The following is a 7,246-nucleotide window of genomic DNA, read 5'->3' as shown; positions in this document are numbered from 1 at the left end:
GGTCTTTTTCTGCTTTTGTTCCTTTGCAGACGTGAATAACACCAAATCTTTACAATGGTCTGAAGTTGGCACTGGCAACAAGTGTCTGGAGTGTAACGTGTTGGGCTCTGGGAAATGCAATCCTCGGCTTGGGAACTGCCCTCAGATGGAAACTGATGTTTAGATTATTACTGGGAATTTGTTTGTGCTTCTGAATTCTGTGGGATTAAGGCTGGGGCTGTGATATTCTCATGCGTTCTGTTGACCTTTAGGTATTTTAGAAAAGAGGGAAATGAGAGTCTGAGGGTTGAAATAATCAAACTTTGGAGGTGCTAAGGCTCCACTCCGATTATATTGGCAGACGGCCCAGGGCGCAGCTGCTGACGAAGAATCCCAGATTCCACCCGAAGGCCCAAATGCCACCTCTTCTGTCTGGAACTGAGTCAGTAAAAGGAAATAGGGTAGGGCAGCATTTTGGACTGAAATTTCTCTGTGGGAGCAACAGATTGAATTGATAATGGGAGAAAGTTTGTATTGTTAACTTTTATAAGGTGGCCCAGTAAATTTCATGAGTTTTATAGGGCTGGCATATTATTTGGGCCATATTTTCATCTGGTGCTCATTGTTCACCCTGCCTGGTTGGATAGAGCTGAGTGGGATCCAAGATGAGAAAGAGAAGTGGGGCTGACTGTGGCACTGGGGCTCATGTAATGAATGTCCTGACCTGTTTCAGCTGCTTCTGAAGGCCACAACAGAGAGGCATTTATAAAAGCCCTGAGGGGATAAGGTGGCCATCTCTTTGACACCGAGAACATACAGAGAAAGAGAGGGTAAGAGAAGATATGGAGGAAATGGCTCCATGAAGGGGAGTGTTGTCTCCCATTCTCTCTTCCTGAGGAGGAAAGCATCACTTGGCATAGACTGTGGCTCTGATGATTAATTTCATTGGCTTAATACGAGAGATAGACAAAAAGGGAAGAATATTGGTGTCTAAGGAAGGTAAGTCACTTCTCTATTCGTGCTCTTGGTTAGTTAGGGGAAGAGTGTTGATTTGTCTCCATGCTAATGGACAAAACTACAGTGTGAAGTTAGAAGGCACTCTGGACTCTCCTAAGAGCCTGGGAAAGATGGCTTGGAAGCAGCTGAGAAACATCGCTCTTGGCATTTGTCCAAACCCTGTGTCTTCTCTCTCATGAGTGGCTTTTCCTTGCATTGGAACGTAACATCTGAGATTCAGTTTTTGATTTACATTTAGAGTGGCTATGGGTAGTTCCACACCAAGGGCTGTTTTGAATCAAAGCCTATAAGCTCACCTTACTTAGATAGTGTTCTCTACAATATAGCCTAGTTAGAAATGAAGCTGGCAGAGCACATGTTCTTTCGTTAGAATAACTAATAGTAGCTAATATTCATTGCCTCCCAATTGCGTGCCAGGCACAGCTGTAAAGGCTTTGCACCTATTACATGATCCTTGAAGCAAACTTAAGAGGTTACTGTTCTTTCTCCCACTTAAGGAGTGAGTTAATAGAGGTTTATAGGGTTTAATTTGCCCAAGATCACAGAGCTAGTCAGAAGCAGAACCAGAATTTAAACTCTGGAAGCTCACATTTCTTAACCATCATACTAAACTATTTCAAGAAGATTACCCAAATAGGAAAAGAACAAAAAGGTTGCTGATTCTTCTTCCCTGCCCAGCCCTCCACTGAAGCAAAACACCACAACTTGGGTTTATTCATGAGGCTAGCCTTTGGCTTCTTTCAGTAGGTAGTGAATTTGAATGTCTTTTTCTACTGTGTGTATTTCTTGTATTTTAAAAAAATTTAACAAAGCAAATCTTCTAGAAGGAAAATAACTGTTTTACTTGTGAGAACAGATAGCAGGATACTTATAAAATTTAAAAAATACAATTGGATCATCAGCTTGGTTCTTTGCAAAAGCTGGAAATAAAATTGCATGATTCTGTAAAAAAATTCCAGTGAGACAGGTCCTGTTAAGGATGCATGGATGAACTGCCAATACCTTGCATATTCTGTAATTGTTTCTTCAAAACAACAGCACACATTTTCACTACTATTGTTATTATTGCCATTAGGTATTGTGCTAAGTGATTTATATGTATTTTCTCACATTAAAACGTATGTGATAGGTTTTACCATCATGTATCACTTACCTACTATCACAGCAATGCTGCATAACAAGAACCCACAAAACCTCAGTGGCATACAAAAATAACTATTTATTGTTTATACATCTAGAGTGATTGGCTAAACAGATCTGCCAATCTTGGCTGGACTGGCTTACAACACATAGGGTTTGGCTAGCTGAAGACTGATCTAGCCTGGCCCTGGTTCAGCTGCATTCGGGCAATGCAGCTCCTCTATTTATTTGTCTCTTATCCTCCAACAGGCTGGGCTGGGCATGTTCTGTTGATGATTAAAGAGCTACAAGCCCTGATTGCAAGCTCTGGAGAAGCCTGGTTGCGTAAGTCCATTTCAACCTTCTGCTTGCTGTGTGTCTGTTAATACCTCATTGGCCAAAGCAAGTCACGTAGCTAAATGTAAGGATGGGGAATTGTGCACTCTATCCCTTGGGAGAGCATTGGGAGACAGCACGGCAAAAGCCATGAGTATAGGCAATGCTGAACAATTGGGCCCATTTTTGCAATCAATCACATATTCTTTTTTTTTTTTACAAGCTGGAACTCTTAATAATGTACTATAAATGCAAGATTTAGAAACCAGTTCTGCCTCCATTTCTTTTCCAGATATGAACAGTCTTTTCGCTCCCTTTTTAGGCATCTTCACCAATGAAGACAAAGTGCAGCTGTCAGTATTGTAGAATGAGAATGCTGTGAGGAGTAATTAACATTCGCAAATTCTCTGAATAAGTGCTAGGTATTATGATCAAAGAAATACACAGACTTTTAAATCAGTGCTTGACCTCATTTTACATTTTGTAGTCTTTCAGATCTCTCTCGCTTGCCAGAGTTTAGAAATGTACTGAGTATAAAATCTCTTAATGCTCTTCCTCCTCTCCTCTGCAAACCATCCTAGGGGTACCCCAATCTGCCTGTATTAGCAGTAACTATACATGATAATACTCCATACAGATTCCTTTTACAAAAATGTCAGTTGACAGTAGCATCTTTAAGACTGTCCAGAAAGTTGTACATTTTAGCAATTGGCAAATGTGGCCTCTGAGCTGATAGAAAATCTAGTCTTTGTATCAACTTCCCTTTCAACAGATGTGTCTTAGCCTAGTTTTGCCTTGTAACTTGCTGCTACTATTGTTATTCCTTTTATTAAGCCAATGTCATGGCACTGGGTTTTGAAGAAAGTTGAAAAGTGTTTTATACTTCTGTTGACCCTGGAAGCAAAACATCAGACGGGCACATTCATACATGGTGCTTGCCAAAAATGCATTCCTAAAGAAGAAAATCCTTGGTGTACCGTTTGGCTCTTGGCCCCCTGGTCCTGTCCTGGAGCACTGACAATACAACAGACACAACCTTCTGCTTTCAAACAATTGAAAGGAAATTTTTTATGGACCTCTGAGGACACTGAGGGTCCATCAGGGTCTTTGTGAGTACCTCACGGGTCAGAAAGGTGTTTGGGATCTCCTTAGAAATTCAGAATTTGGAAGGGACACTATAACGAAGAAAGGGGGGAATTTAGAGAGATGATACTGTGAAGATGAAGGGACATTGGCTCTGAAATGAGGGAAAAACCAAGGCTGATTGGTTTCAATCAAGATAGAAATGATTGAGAAAGAAATTCAATTCAGATTCTTTGTGAACATAAAAATTTGGGGAACTTGAGTATGTGTGTGTCTTGACTGAAGTTACTATTATTATTTTTTTATATGAGAGAGCACGAGAGAGATAGCATGAATGGGGTGGGGAGGGGCAGAGGGGGAGGGAGAAGCAGACTTCCTGCTGAGCAGGGAGCCCAATGTGGGATCTGGAATCATGACCTGAATTGAAGGCAGACGCTTAACCGACTGAGCCACCCAGGCGCCCCTTGACCAGCGTTATTAACACAGGAGAGCTCAACGCATTACACTAGTGTCTTCTACATAAATATTTGCTAACCAAATGTCCCAGAACCAGCTAGTACTTCTGTTGTTGTCCTCTAGCAAAAGCTCAGAAACTGCCTTTATCTTGTACAACAAAAGAATAACCTATGAGTTGAATATAATGTGGGAATTAAATAAAATATAATATCAGTATTTAACTGTGTCCTGAAGGAAATGTTTCTCATTGTGGCAGGGAGGGAAGGAACATCACTGTAAGTCAAGGGACCTGTCTTCTCATTGTAGCTCTGGTTTTGATCTTGGTCACATGACCGAACAGCAGCTTGCCCCTGTATCCAACTGGAATAACAACTCATGTGTTATATTTGAAAATGCTGCAGAAGTAAGAGTACAGATTAACACTAGGTACCATCCTTGTATAAGACACAAGTCAAACTGGAAAGTGGAACTCCAGATACAGGAGCAACGGAAGCTGCTGTCTTTTGTTTTTCTCACCTTGCGCAGAAGTCCTGTGCCTCGCCTAGTGCATGGTCAACAGCTGTACTCAGAATGTGTTTATGGAAGGAAGGAATGATTCTCAGCTGCAACCTAGAATCATAAAGATGATCTTAGATGGCTGTTCTTGTCTCTTGGTTTATACATGAGGGTTTTCATATATTGTTGTCATGCAGTTGAATTTTAAAAATTTTGTAAGGAATATAGAGCCATAAGACAGAGTTTCTGCCCTTAAGAAATTTTCTATCTCATTGGTTCACATGACTTAATTAACTCCTTTCTCCTCAAATTAAACAGTAACAAAAGGCAATAAGAGAGTCCTAGTTAAGTTTATTTGGATGTAGGGAGGAATATTTACTCTGGCCAACTTAAGGGGGAAAAATGTGTGGTGCGCAGAAACGAGGGACATGTGAAGAGCCAAGTCCAGCCAGATCCTGTACCTCCCAGGATCTAGGGGGTGGTCTAGGACACAGGCTCCCCAGGTCTCTGCAGCCTGGCTGGTTTAGCTCCATCCATTTTCTCCTTCTGTCACTCCATACAAGATTCACATTCCTGGGAGGGAGTCTGGTGGCATGAAGAAGCGTACATGCTCACAATTTGGCCAAGAAAGAGCAGCTAGGCAAGACTTCATGAAGTACAGGCCATGTAGCTCTCTGAGCACAATTCAGGGGCACCTCTGAGATGCAGTGGGTCCTATTGCCAGTATTACAAGAATTCAGAGGAGGGAGATTTTGGTGAGACTTCAAAGATGCAAAAGGGTTCAAACTGGACCTTGAAGGATGGGTAGGAGTGAGATAAATGGAGAAGAGGAAAGATTTCAGCTGGAGCCACAAGAGGAGCAAAGGTTTAGGGTTAGGAATGAGCCTGATGTGTTCACCAAAGTCCGAAGTGGTAGAGACAGAGAAGACAGATGTTAATAAAAGGTCCTTGGATTTATTTCTGTAGAGAAGTGAGGATAGATAACAGGTTTAAACAATAAACCAATGATTCAAGCAGAGAAACAATAAGTATAGAGCTAATTGTACAGAAAACATTCAGGGAAAGCATAGGGGAGGCCTATGTACTTTTGAAAGAAAACCAAAAAAGTAAATGGTACATTAGAAGAAGCTTCTGAGTATGAGATTGAGAGAACCCAGGTGAAGGGGAGAGTCTTGAAGAAGGAGAGAGTCACTGCTTGTCCAAAGGCTGAAGAACAGGATGGGGACTAGATGGGGGTGGAGACACCAGCATAATGGTTTAGATGACACTTGTTCTAAATATACTAAGTCTTAGCAACATGAAGTAGAATTCACTGAAGGGGAGCAATGTTGGATGAGACTCAGAGATGAAGATGCTTTAGAATATCCAATGCGCTCAGGCCACAGAGCTTAGGAATCACCAGGGGGGGTCAGTGAACAATTACAAAACAACACCTCCGCTTGGTTAAAGGTAGCATGAATTTAAGCAAAGTTTCCAGATGACTGGATGGAAACTCTTTTTGGTTAATATTCAAAAGCTGGGGTTTCCAAACCTTTGGAGCAGATTTTAAAGATAAGATAATTTATTCAGGAATTTAACTTTTGTTCCTAGACTTAAAGGATTATTGGAAATATTTGGAAGACAGCGGATTGGCATATTTTTTGATGATCTGCACCCTTTATTTACATATGGAGCAGTTGCCACAGAAGTCTCTTGATCTTATATCATTTCATAAAATAAATGTATTACTAGAAACACCAGACGTTTTAGTGTTTGACTTAGCACTGAAATAGCACTGAATAGAATATGTTTAGCCATTTTCAAACTTCTTCTGTGCTTCTCCAGTATTTATGCTGGAGTTATCTCAAAAATGGACTCAAGGAGAAAGCATGAACCTACAAGCAATCCTTAACCTCAAATATTTGATCTATGTCATCACATTTAAGTAGTTCAGAATCTGCTTAGAGAAGACAAACCAGGGAGTTTGGCTTCTCTTTACCCCTTTGAGAGTCAACCTTCTTTAAGGCTTGTTAGTGGGCCAGATTCTCCCCACCCCTAAGCCATCCGGCCGTGGCCCTTTCTCAGTCTGCTTAAGGCAATGCACAAGTAATTGCTTTATGTCATAGACCCGTTTCTGCAAAATTAAAAGTAAGCCAAATGCTATTTGCTCCCCCCCAGAAGCCCACGAATCCTGTTTTAATAAAAAAAAAGAATAACCACTTATTATATATCTGTTTAAAATGTCATGTATTGGATTTACTTACAGTGAGATACGTTAAAACTCTAGAAACATGGTCTATGGGGTACCTATCTTGTCTTAAAGGGGCTCATTAGTGCACAGTGTATAGTTGTTCACAAGGAATAGCCTAGTTGTTGATGGGACTTATCATAATAGACTCAATAACAACTATGGAGAATTCTGTAAGTTGAGTTTGTACTGAGTTCTCTACAAATATCGTTTACTGAATATAGATCATCACAATGGAGATGGGAATATAAATAATCATAATCAATCATATAAAAAGGGTATTATTTTGACAAGCTACTTTACATATGAGTAAACTGAGGCTTAGGAAGATTAGGGCATCACACAATAAGGAACAAGGTCAGAACTGAGGCCACGTGTGGATAGTTCCAAAGCCCATGCTCTCACTGTGCATTATCATTTCCTGACTTATCAAGTGCTCCCATGTATGACATTATGCTAGGCTCTTCACCAGCAGCCAATACCCTTACTTATTCTTTGCCTTCAATATTTTTTAATTAAAAACTTTATGTTCTT

The sequence above is a fragment of the Ailuropoda melanoleuca genome, chromosome 10, assembly GCF_002007445.2.
Source record: "Ailuropoda melanoleuca isolate Jingjing chromosome 10, ASM200744v2, whole genome shotgun sequence".
Lineage (NCBI taxonomy): Eukaryota > Metazoa > Chordata > Mammalia > Carnivora > Ursidae > Ailuropoda > Ailuropoda melanoleuca.
The sequence above is the reverse complement of the archived record's forward strand: the minus strand, read 5'-3'. Positions refer to the sequence as shown.